Raw genomic sequence first — 12,924 nt, 5'->3', positions numbered from 1 at the left:
GTGATCCAATTAAAAGATTCAATGTGTTTTTTTTTTTTGTTTTTTTTTTTTTTTTTTTGTATTTTTTTTTATTTTTTTTTTATTTTTTTTTTTTTTTTTTATTTTTTTAAAACGCTGGGTCAGTGATGGCTAGATACAGTGTGTGGTTTAGTTAAGCCTTAAATTTAGCAGTGTTTTGAGTTCAACCGGCTAGGTTTTTAAACCGCTGGGTCTGTGACGATTAAGTTAGAGTGTGGTTTGGTTCAGCCATAAATTTAGCGGTACTCACCAGACCACAGCTCGGAATTCAGAGTCCGACGATCGCGACCCAGCATCGCGTTCCGCCATGAAGTCCTGTTTCAGCCAGACTGCCTTGTCCCCAAGGACGGTAAGTGTCATCGTTAGACTATAATCACTGGGTCTATGATGGTTAAGTTTAGGGTGTGTTTTAGTTCAGCCTTAAATTTAGCTGTGTTAGAATTAAACCGGCTAGGTTTTTAAACCGCTGGGTCTGTGACGGTTAAGTTTAGGGTGTGGTTTGGTTCAGCCTTAAATGAAGCGGTACTCACCAGACCACAGCTCGAAATTCAGAGTCCGACGATCCGGACCCCGCATCGCTTTCCGCCATGAAGTCCTGTTTCAGCCAGACTGCCATGTCCCAAAGACGGTAAGTGTCATCGTTAGACTATAATCACTGGGTCTATGATGGTTAAGTTTAGGGTGTGTTTTAGTTCAGCCTTAAATTTAGCTGTATTAGAATTAAACCGGCTAGGTTTTTAAACCGCTGGGTCTGTGACTGTTAAGTTTAGGGTGTGCTTTAGTTCAGCCTTAAATTTAGCTGTGTTAGAATTAAACCGGCTAGGTTTTTAAACCGCTGGGTCTGTGACGGTTAAGTTTAGGGTGTGATTTGGTTCAGCCTTAAATTTAGCAGTACTCACCAGACCACAGCTCAAAATTCAGAGTCCGACGATCCCGACCCAGCATCGCGTTCCGCCATGAAGTCCTGTTTCAGCCAGACTGCCTTGTCCCAAAGACGGTAAGTGTCATCGTTAGACTGCAATCACTGGGTCTGTGATGGTTAAGTTTAAGGTGTGTTATAATTCAGCCTTAAAATTAGCAGTACTTGAGTTGAGCCAGCAAGTTTTCCGATAGCTGCATCTGTGATGGCTAAGGTTAGGGTGTGGGTTAATTCAGCCTTAAATTTAACAGTGCTCGAGTTGAGCCAGCAAGTTTTCCGATGGTTGCGTCTGTGATGGTTAAGGTTTAGCTCGGCCTTAAATTTCACAGTACTCGAGTCGAATCGGCAAGGTTTTCAATCGTTGAGGTTATGGCGGTTAGGTTTACAGCGCAGGTTTGGTTCAGCATTATAATTAAATCTGATTAGATGTGAGAACACGAAGTTCTTTACGGAACTTGTTCCAGATCGGCGAACCAGACCGCAGCTCGAAAGCTGCAGTCCGATAATCCCGACCCAGCATCGTGCTCTGCCAAGAAAGTTTTGTTTCAGCCAAACAGTCATGTTTCAAAGACCATACTTGTTACAGGAAGGCATTGTTTGCTGTTATTCTTTCCTGCTCCCTCAACGTATTTAGAGTGAGGGAAATATTCAAGACAGTCTCTTCAGTAGAAAACTGAAGGATCATCGTGTTTTTCGGCCTTAAAACACTAAGTGTGCAAATTTGCTGCTTCAAACACGTTTCTAGTCTTACTTTCATGGGGTTTTATGTATACTTTTCTTAGTTTAAAATTACTTAAAATATAAAACACATATATATATATATATTGTGAAATAAATATCAAAATCTTTAAAGTTTACTATTAAAAGGTATCATATGTTAAAACGAGTATTTTGATAATATCCTAAAAAATTAAATAAGCTAACAGATGACTATTTAAAGATATTGGTACATTGAAGTTAGCATGCTAATAATATAGATCAAAAATAGAAAAAAACTGTAAATATTAAATAGAATGAACTATTTAACAGATTTATATTTAAAGGTACCAGTATGTTAAAATTAGCATGTTAATAATCATGTACCTAAAAATATAATATGTAAAGATAATAATAATAATAATAATAATAAATAAATAAATAAAATACAAAAACCCTTCAAAAGATTACTACTCAAGGTTTAAGAGTTTCAATTTAAAGCAAACCAGGAGGTGACTAGGCCTGTCTGGGCCACACACCTCCCACCAAGCCTGTCTGGGCCTGGGTTTGCCCCCCTGTCCCATCTCCTCCTCTCCCAATGGCGGAGAAAAGGAGGCACGGGAAGGAGTGATTCAATCAAAGATATTCAATTAGAACAATGACAGAGGCCCATAATAGGATCTTTTACGTAAGATGGTATGTCTAATCCGATGGCTCTGGCTTGGGTTAGGTTTGGAAAAGTACAACAGCTCCCCCCAACCTAGCCCTCGTCTAGGCCGGTTTGGGATAGGGAGACTGAGGGAAAGGTGCACGGGCCCACGCTTGTCAGACTATACCATATCGCATGAGATCATCTCCGGTCTAGGAGCTGTGCTTGTCTAAGCATTGGGCCTAAAAAAGTGAAAGTTATGTTTTTGGTTAAATTTAGGCTCTGAATTTTTTCACCCTTAAGTTTCACAGTGCTCTAGTTGAACCGGCTGGGTTCATAATTGCTGAGGTTATGGCGGTTAGCTTGAGAGTGCAGTTTGTTCCAGCACTCAATCTAGATCTAAGTAGATATGAGAACACAAAGTTCTTGACTGAACTTGTTCCAGATCGGCGAACCAGACCACAACTCGAAGGTCGCAGACCGGTAATCCCGACCCAGCATCGTGCTCTGCCAAAAAGTATTGTTTCAGCCAGACTGCCATGTTATCAAAGACGGTTAATGTCATAGTTAAATTATAATCATTGGGTCTGTGATTGTTAAGTTTAGGGATGTGTTTTAGTTCAGCCTTAAATTTAGCTGTGTTAGAATTACACCGACTAGGCTTGTAAACCGCTGGGTCTGTGACGGTTAAGTTTAGGGTGTGGTTTGGTTCAGCCTTAAATTTAGCTGTGTTAGAATTAAACCGGCTAGGTTTTTAAACCGCTGGGTCTGTGACGGTTAAGTTTAGGGTGTGGTTTGGTTCAGCCTTAAATTTAGCAGTACTCACCAGACCACAGCTCGAAATTCAGAGTCCGACGATCCCGACCCAGCATCGCGTTCCGCCATGAAGTCCTGTTTCAGCCAGACTGCCTTGTCCCAAAGACGGTAAGTGTCATCGTTAGACTATAAACACTGGGTCTATGATGGTTAAGTTTAGGGTGTGTTTTAGTTCAGCCTTAAATTTAGCTGTGTTAGAATTAAACCGGCTAGGTTTTTAAACCGCTGGGTCTGTGACGGTTAAGTTTAGGGTGTGGTTTGGTTCAGCCTTAAATTTAGCAGTACTCACCAGACCACAGCTCGAAATTCAGAGTCCGACGATCCCGACCCAGCATCGCGTTCCGTCATGAAGTCCAGTTTCAGCCAGACTGCCATGTTATCAAAGACGGTTAATGTCATAGTTAAATTATAATCGTTGGGTCTGTGATGGTTAAGTTTAGGGGTGTGGTTTGGTCCAGCCTTAAAAATAGCAGTCCTCGAGTTGAACCGGCTAGGTTTTTAAATGCTGCGGTTATGGTGGTTAGGTTTAGAGCGCGGTTTGGTCCATAGAAGAGTTAGGGTTAGGGTTAGAGTTAGGGTTAGAGTTAGGGTTAGGGTTAGAGTTAGAGGGTTAGGGTTAGGGTTAGAGTTAGGGTTAGAGTTAGGGGAATGAAACGTCCAAGGTTCAAACCTAAGGTCTGAACCTGGTTGTGCTCGGTCCATTCGTCCGCTGACCACTAAACGCCGACCCAAGCCAGGCCAAGCCCACAGACACGCACCCCCCCTCCATTCCTACTTCCGGTTTTTAGTATGACCTCTTTTTTTTAAGAAAACATATGTGTTCGTTTAGTAAATTATTAATTAGATGAATAAATAAAGTATGTATATACCCGAGGTACCCGGTGGAGAGTTAAATGAATCCGGAGAAATCTGCTAATGGTTCAGAGTAAATACGGAGTTTAGAAAACTTATGTCAGGGCTAAGAGTAGTCCAGGGTTAGAGTGGTTAGGTTAAGGGCCGTGATGTCACCGTGGTTACTGTTGGGTAAGTTTAGGGACAGGGCGGGTATAGCCACAGGGGTTACTAACGGGTAGGTTTAGGGCCAGGGTGGGTATAGCCATAGGGGTTACTAACGGTTAAGTTAGGGTTAGGGTTAGGGTTAGATTTGGAAAAATACAACAGCTCCCCCCAACCTAGCCCTCGTCTAGGCCGGTTTGGGATAGGGAGACTGAGGGAAAGGTGCACGGGCCCACGCTTGTCAGACTATACCATATCGCGTGAGATCATCTCCGGTCTAGGAGCTGCGCTTGTCTAAGCATTGGGCCTAAAAAAGTGAAAATTATGTTTTTAAACGCTGGGTCTGCGATGGTTAAATTTAGGCTCTGAATTTTTTCACCCTTAAGTTTCACAGTGCTCGAGTTGAACCAGCTGGGTTCATAATTGCTGAGGTTATGGCGGTTAGCTTGAGAGTGCAGTTTGTTCCAGCACTCAATCTAGATCTAAGTAGATATGAGAACACAAAGTTCTTGACTGAACTTGTTCCAGATCGGCGAACCAGACCACAACTCGAAGGTCGCAGACTGATAATCCCGACCCAGCATCGTGTTCTGCCAAAAAGTATTGTTTCAGCCAGACTGCCATGTTATCAAAGACGGTTAATGTCATAGTTAAATTATAATCATTGGGTCTGTGATGGTTAAGTTTAGGGTGTGGTTTGGTCCAGCCTTAAAAATAGCAGTCTTCGAGTCGAACCGGCTAGGTTTTTAAATGCTGCGGTTATGGTGGTTAGGTTTAGAGCGCGGTTGGGTCCATCTATAGATTTAACAGTACTCGAGTTGAACCGGCTAGGTTTTTGAAGGCTGCGGTTATGGCGGTTAGGTTTAGAGCGCAGGTTTGGTCCAGTGCTAAAATTAGATCTGAGTAGATGTGAGATCACGCCAAGAAGTTTTGTTTCAGGCAAATGCCATGTTTCAAGGACGATATTTGTTATAGTAGGACATTTTTTTCATTATTCTTTCCTGCTCCCCCAAAACAGTTAGAGTGAGGGAAATGTTCAAGACAACCTCTTCAGTAGTGTACCTCAGGATCATCGGGTGTTTCGGCCGTTAAACACTATACACCCTCACGCTGAGGCCGGCTCGCTTGGACGATCAGCCCCAAGCGCGTGTCTTGTATCCAATTGCTGTTTGGGCTTGACCAGATCCACAATTGCATGGTTGGGTTCTGGATCGAGTTAAAAGGGGTTTTCAACTTAAACCAGTAATTAGGAGAGACGTTAATTTGATTCTGTTGATTTGAAATTATTTGGAGTGCATGTTAGAGCGACTGAAAAAACATATGTACTCTGCTGTATAATAAACCAAAGTAGGTCTGAAATATCGAAAACTTGGACTAGAATACTCCTAAAAGGTCGAAGGTTGAGACTGGCGGATGCAGGGCATCAAGCTTCTACCAGACCTCCCTCCTAAAAGTTATGGCAAGCCAATCAGACATCACCCTCACACAAGGGTAACCGCTGGATGCGATAACTTCTGAGAGAGAAAGATGTTGCAATAGCCTTCTATTTGTGTGTTTTTGCATACACTGTTACAGGGTGGTGAGTACAAAATTATAAAAATATTTTTTGAGATTAGACCCATCTTGTGCTCCTCCAAATATGTCGGACACGACCGTACAGTTTTCTTAGGTTTTTATCACTGATAAATAGCTCTTTTTAGCATTTAAAGTCAGCTTCTTTGACACCTAGTTAAATATGCGGATTCCTGCTCCAATAACGTTTCAAGGCCTATTTTTCTGGGGATTTAAATAGCATTTTTCTTAATTTAAAGCCTGGATTCTGATCTCTGTCACTTAATTGTTCTGTTGTTAATATTAATTCACTTACGTTAGCGTGCCAATGCTAATATTACTCTATTAATCATCAACACATTACCATTTAAGGTTTAATAGTTACCTCTTGAAGTGAATCAGAAGGCATTAAAACGGTTGGCTCCACGTACTTCCTATATTTTGAAAGTAAGTTTTATCAAGCTCAATAAGTATCAAAATTGCTGCTCCAAACACATTTCTAGGCTTACTCCCTGGGGGTTTTAGATACACTCTTCCTCGTTTAAAATTAGTTTTCCAATACCTCTTTCTTTATCTTTCTATTAGTAATATCAGTGTTTTAAAGTTAGTCTGTTGATGATATTGTATATATAAAGACCTTTAAAGCACTGACACCTCCAAAAGCAATCTGAAAGTTAGCATGTTAGTAATATAAATGTAAACTAAATGGAAGAAAAATAGGAAAAGATCTTTCAGCTTACCACTAAAGGTTTGAGTGTTAAAATTAACATGTCCATAATATCATACATATAAATATAAATCTAAAAATGAAAAATAAAAAACAAATATTAAAACTATAAAAATATATAAAGATATAACAACATATAAAAACCCCCGGAAAGAAAACCATTAAAGGTCCAAGAGTTTAAATTTAAAGCAAACCAGGAGGTGACTAGGCCTGTCTGGGTCCCGCACCTCCCAACAAGCCTGTCTGGGCTTGGGTTTGCTCCCCTGTCCCGCCTCTTCCTCTCCCCCTGGCGGAGAAAAGGAGAACCGGGAAGGAGTGATCCAATTAAAAGATTCAATGTGGTTTTCAAAAAACGCTGGGTCAGTGATGGCTAAATACAGGGCGTGGTTTAGTTAAGCCTTAAATGTAGCAGTGTTCGAGTTCAACCGACTAAGTTTTTAAACCGCTGGGTCTGTGACGGTTAAGTTTAGGGTGTGGTCTGGTTCAGCTTTAAATTTAGCAGTACTCACCAGACCACAGCTCCAAATTCAGAGTCCGACGATCCCGACCCAGCATCGCGTGTCCGCCATGAAGTCCTGTTTCAGCCAGACTGCCTTGTCCCAAAGACGGTAAGTGTCATCGTTAGACTATAATCACTGGTTCTGTAACGGTTAAGTTTAGGGTGTGTTTTAGTTCAGCTTCAAATTTAGCAGTGTTCAAATTAAACCGGCTCGGTTTTTAAACTGCTGGGTCTGTGACGGTTAAGTTTAGGGTGTGGTGTGTTTCAGCCTTAAATTTAGCAGTACTCACCAGACCACAGCTCGAAATTCAAAGCCCGACGATCCCGACCCAGCATCGCGTTCCGCCATGAAGTCCTGTTTCAGCCAGACTGCCTTGTCCCAAAGACGGTAAGTGTCATCGTTAGACTATAATCACTGGGTCTATGATGGTTAAGTTTAGAGTGTGTTTTAGTTCAGCCTTAAATTTAGCTGTGTTTGAATTAAACCGGCTAGGTTTTTAAACCGCTGGGTCTGTGACGGTTAAGTTTAGGGTGTGTTTTAGTTCAGCCTTAAATTTAGCTGTGTTAGAATTAAACCGGCTAGGTTTTTAAACCGCTGGGTCTGTGACGGTTAAGTTTAGGGTGTGGTTTGGTTCAGCCTTAAATTTAGCAGTACTCACCAGACCACAGCTCGAAATTCAGAGTCCGACGATCCCGACCCAGCATCGCGTTCCGCCATGAAGTCCTGTTTCAGCCAGGCTGCCTTGTCCCAAAGACGGTAAGTGTCATCGTTAGACTATAATCACTGGGTCTATGATGGTTAAGTTTAGGGAGTGTTTTAGTTCAGCCTTAAATTTAGCTGTGTTAGAAAATAAACCGGCTAGGTTTTTAAACCGCTGGGTCTGTGACGGTTAAGTTTAGGGTGTGGTTTGGTTCAGCCTTAAATTTAGCAGTACTCACCAGACCACAGCTCGAAATTCAGAGTCTGACGATCCCGACCCAGCATCGCGTTCCGCCATGAAGTCCTGTTTCAGCCAGACTGCCTTGTCCCAAAGACGGTAAGTGTCATCGTTAGACTGCAATTACTGGGTCTGTGATGGTTAAGTTTGGGTCTGTGATGGTTAAGTTTAAGGTGTGTTATAATTCAGCCTTAAATTTAGCAGTACTTGAGTTGAGCCAGCAAGTTTTCCGATAGCTGCATCTGTGATGGCTAAGGTTAGGGTGTGTTTTAATTCAGCCTTAAATTTAACAGTGCTCGAGTTGAGCCAGCAAGTTTTCCGATAGCTGCGTCTGTGATGGTTAAGTTTAAGCTGTGGTTTAGCTCGGTCTTAAATTTCACAGTACTCGAGTCGAATCGGCTTTAAGAGATTCAATTAGAACAATGACAGAGGCCCATAGTAGGATCTTTTACGTAAGATGGTATGTCTAGTCCGATGGCTCTGGCTTGGGTTAGGTTTGGAAAAATACAACAGCTCCCCCCAACCTAGCCCTCGTCTAGGCCGGTTTGGGATAGGGAGACTGAGGGAAAGGTGCACGGGCCCACGCTTGTCAGACTATACCATATCGCGTGAGATCATCTCCGGTCTAGGAGCTGCGCTTGTCTAAGCATTGGGCCTAAAAAAGTGAAAATTATGTTTTTAAACGCTGGGTCTGCGATGGTTAAATTTAGGCTCTGAATTTTTTCACCCTTAAGTTTCACAGTGCTCGAGTTGAACCAGCTGGGTTCATAATTGCTGAGGTTATGGCGGTTAGCTTGAGAGTGCAGTTTGTTCCAGCACTCAATCTAGATCTAAGTAGATATGAGAACACAAAGTTCTTGACTGAACTTGTTCCAGATCGGCGAACCAGACCACAACTCGAAGGTCGCAGACTGATAATCCCGACCCAGCATCGTGTTCTGCCAAAAAGTATTGTTTCAGCCAGACTGCCATGTTATCAAAGACGGTTAATGTCATAGTTAAATTATAATCATTGGGTCTGTGATGGTTAAGTTTAGGGTGTGGTTTGGTCCAGCCTTAAAAATAGCAGTCTTCGAGTCGAACCGGCTAGGTTTTTAAATGCTGCGGTTATGGTGGTTAGGTTTAGAGCGCGGTTGGGTCCATCTATAGATTTAACAGTACTCGAGTTGAACCGGCTAGGTTTTTGAAGGCTGCGGTTATGGCGGTTAGGTTTAGAGCGCAGGTTTGGTCCAGTGCTAAAATTAGATCTGAGTAGATGTGAGATCACGCCAAGAAGTTTTGTTTCAGGCAAATGCCATGTTTCAAGGACGATATTTGTTATAGTAGGACATTTTTTTCATTATTCTTTCCTGCTCCCCCAAAACAGTTAGAGTGAGGGAAATGTTCAAGACAACCTCTTCAGTAGTGTACCTCAGGATCATCGGGTGTTTCGGCCGTTAAACACTATACACCCTCACGCTGAGGCCGGCTCGCTTGGACGATCAGCCCCAAGCGCGTGTCTTGTATCCAATTGCTGTTTGGGCTTGACCAGATCCACAATTGCATGGTTGGGTTCTGGATCGAGTTAAAAGGGGTTTTCAACTTAAACCAGTAATTAGGAGAGACGTTAATTTGATTCTGTTGATTTGAAATTATTTGGAGTGCATGTTAGAGCGACTGAAAAAACATATGTACTCTGCTGTATAATAAACCAAAGTAGGTCTGAAATATCGAAAACTTGGACTAGAATACTCCTAAAAGGTCGAAGGTTGAGACTGGCGGATGCAGGGCATCAAGCTTCTACCAGACCTCCCTCCTAAAAGTTATGGCAAGCCAATCAGACATCACCCTCACACAAGGGTAACCGCTGGATGCGATAACTTCTGAGAGAGAAAGATGTTGCAATAGCCTTCTATTTGTGTGTTTTTGCATACACTGTTACAGGGTGGTGAGTACAAAATTATAAAAATATTTTTTGAGATTAGACCCATCTTGTGCTCCTCCAAATATGTCGGACACGACCGTACAGTTTTCTTAGGTTTTTATCACTGATAAATAGCTCTTTTTAGCATTTAAAGTCAGCTTCTTTGACACCTAGTTAAATATGCGGATTCCTGCTCCAATAACGTTTCAAGGCCTATTTTTCTGGGGATTTAAATAGCATTTTTCTTAATTTAAAGCCTGGATTCTGATCTCTGTCACTTAATTGTTCTGTTGTTAATATTAATTCACTTACGTTAGCGTGCCAATGCTAATATTACTCTATTAATCATCAACACATTACCATTTAAGGTTTAATAGTTACCTCTTGAAGTGAATCAGAAGGCATTAAAACGGTTGGCTCCACGTACTTCCTATATTTTGAAAGTAAGTTTTATCAAGCTCAATAAGTATCAAAATTGCTGCTCCAAACACATTTCTAGGCTTACTCCCTGGGGGTTTTAGATACACTCTTCCTCGTTTAAAATTAGTTTTCCAATACCTCTTTCTTTATCTTTCTATTAGTAATATCAGTGTTTTAAAGTTAGTCTGTTGATGATATTGTATATATAAAGACCTTTAAAGCACTGACACCTCCAAAAGCAATCTGAAAGTTAGCATGTTAGTAATATAAATGTAAACTAAATGGAAGAAAAATAGGAAAAGATCTTTCAGCTTACCACTAAAGGTTTGAGTGTTAAAATTAACATGTCCATAATATCATACATATAAATATAAATCTAAAAATGAAAAATAAAAAACAAATATTAAAACTATAAAAATATATAAAGATATAACAACATATAAAAACCCCCGGAAAGAAAACCATTAAAGGTCCAAGAGTTTAAATTTAAAGCAAACCAGGAGGTGACTAGGCCTGTCTGGGTCCCGCACCTCCCAACAAGCCTGTCTGGGCTTGGGTTTGCTCCCCTGTCCCGCCTCTTACTCTCCCCCTGGCGGAGAAAAGGAGAACCGGGAAGGAGTGATCCAATTAAAAGATTCAATGTGGTTTTCAAAAAACGCTGGGTCAGTGATGGCTAAATACAGGGCGTGGTTTAGTTAAGCCTTAAATGTAGCAGTGTTCGAGTTCAACCGACTAAGTTTTTAAACCGCTGGGTCTGTGACGGTTAAGTTTAGGGTGTGGTCTGGTTCAGCTTTAAATTTAGCAGTACTCACCAGACCACAGCTCCAAATTCAGAGTCCGACGATCCCGACCCAGCATCGCGTGTCCGCCATGAAGTCCTGTTTCAGCCAGACTGCCTTGTCCCAAAGACGGTAAGTGTCATCGTTAGACTATAATCACTGGTTCTGTAACGGTTAAGTTTAGGGTGTGTTTTAGTTCAGCTTCAAATTTAGCAGTGTTCAAATTAAACCGGCTCGGTTTTTAAACTGCTGGGTCTGTGACGGTTAAGTTTAGGGTGTGGTGTGTTTCAGCCTTAAATTTAGCAGTACTCACCAGACCACAGCTCGAAATTCAAAGCCCGACGATCCCGACCCAGCATCGCGTTCCGCCATGAAGTCCTGTTTCAGCCAGACTGCCTTGTCCCAAAGACGGTAAGTGTCATCGTTAGACTATAATCACTGGGTCTATGATGGTTAAGTTTAGAGTGTGTTTTAGTTCAGCCTTAAATTTAGCTGTGTTTGAATTAAACCGGCTAGGTTTTTAAACCGCTGGGTCTGTGACGGTTAAGTTTAGGGTGTGTTTTAGTTCAGCCTTAAATTTAGCTGTGTTAGAATTAAACCGGCTAGGTTTTTAAACCGCTGGGTCTGTGACGGTTAAGTTTAGGGTGTGGTTTGGTTCAGCCTTAAATTTAGCAGTACTCACCAGACCACAGCTCGAAATTCAGAGTCCGACGATCCCGACCCAGCATCGCGTTCCGCCATGAAGTCCTGTTTCAGCCAGGCTGCCTTGTCCCAAAGACGGTAAGTGTCATCGTTAGACTATAATCACTGGGTCTATGATGGTTAAGTTTAGGGAGTGTTTTAGTTCAGCCTTAAATTTAGCTGTGTTAGAAAATAAACCGGCTAGGTTTTTAAACCGCTGGGTCTGTGACGGTTAAGTTTAGGGTGTGGTTTGGTTCAGCCTTAAATTTAGCAGTACTCACCAGACCACAGCTCGAAATTCAGAGTCTGACGATCCCGACCCAGCATCGCGTTCCGCCATGAAGTCCTGTTTCAGCCAGACTGCCTTGTCCCAAAGACGGTAAGTGTCATCGTTAGACTGCAATTACTGGGTCTGTGATGGTTAAGTTTGGGTCTGTGATGGTTAAGTTTAAGGTGTGTTATAATTCAGCCTTAAATTTAGCAGTACTTGAGTTGAGCCAGCAAGTTTTCCGATAGCTGCATCTGTGATGGCTAAGGTTAGGGTGTGTTTTAATTCAGCCTTAAATTTAACAGTGCTCGAGTTGAGCCAGCAAGTTTTCCGATAGCTGCGTCTGTGATGGTTAAGTTTAAGCTGTGGTTTAGCTCGGTCTTAAATTTCACAGTACTCGAGTCGAATCGGCTTTAAGAGATTCAATTAGAACAATGACAGAGGCCCATAGTAGGATCTTTTACGTAAGATGGTATGTCTAGTCCGATGGCTCTGGCTTGGGTTAGGTTTGGAAAAATACAACAGCTCCCCCCAACCTAGCCCTCGTCTAGGCCGGTTTGGGATAGGGAGACTGAGGGAAAGGTGCACGGGCCCACGCTTGTCAGACTATACCATATCGCGTGAGATCATCTCCGGTCTAGGAGCTGCGCTTGTCTAAGCATTGGGCCTAAAAAAGTGAAAATTATGTTTTTAAACGCTGGGTCTGCGATGGTTAAATTTAGGCTCTGAATTTTTTCACCCTTAAGTTTCACAGTGCTCGAGTTGAACCAGCTGGGTTCATAATTGCTGAGGTTATGGCGGTTAGCTTGAGAGTGCAGTTTGTTCCAGCACTCAATCTAGATCTAAGTAGATATGAGAACACAAAGTTCTTGACTGAACTTGTTCCAGATCGGCGAACCAGACCACAACTCGAAGGTCGCAGACTGATAATCCCGACCCAGCATCGTGTTCTGCCAAAAAGTATTGTTTCAGCCAGACTGCCATGTTATCAAAGACGGTTAATGTCATAGTTAAATTATAATCATTGGGTCTGTGATGGTTAAGTTTAGGGTGTGGTTTGGTCC

General features: G+C 42.0%; 1 long non-coding RNA gene across 2 annotated transcripts in view; it reads left to right on the top strand.

Moving 5' to 3' along the window:
• Window positions 1-267: 267 nt before the first annotated feature.
• The window catches only part of LOC127979687 (uncharacterized), a 16,639-nt gene continuing 3,982 nt past the window's right edge, over window positions 268-12,924 (top strand). Inside the window, exons 1-3 of one of the 2 annotated variants that reach the window (XR_008158839.1) lie at window positions 268-472; window positions 7,365-7,734; window positions 11,428-11,797. This is a non-coding gene — a long non-coding RNA (uncharacterized LOC127979687). Of the gene's footprint in view, window positions 473-7,072; window positions 7,735-11,427; window positions 11,798-12,924 lie in introns of those variants that run through there. The other variant, XR_008158838.1, reaches the window with a different exon arrangement.

The sequence above is a fragment of the Carassius gibelio genome, chromosome B19 (genome assembly GCF_023724105.1).
Source record: "Carassius gibelio isolate Cgi1373 ecotype wild population from Czech Republic chromosome B19, carGib1.2-hapl.c, whole genome shotgun sequence".
Taxonomy (NCBI): Eukaryota; Metazoa; Chordata; class Actinopteri; order Cypriniformes; family Cyprinidae; genus Carassius; species Carassius gibelio.
The sequence above is the reverse complement of the archived record's forward strand: the minus strand, read 5'-3'. Positions and strand labels throughout refer to the sequence as shown.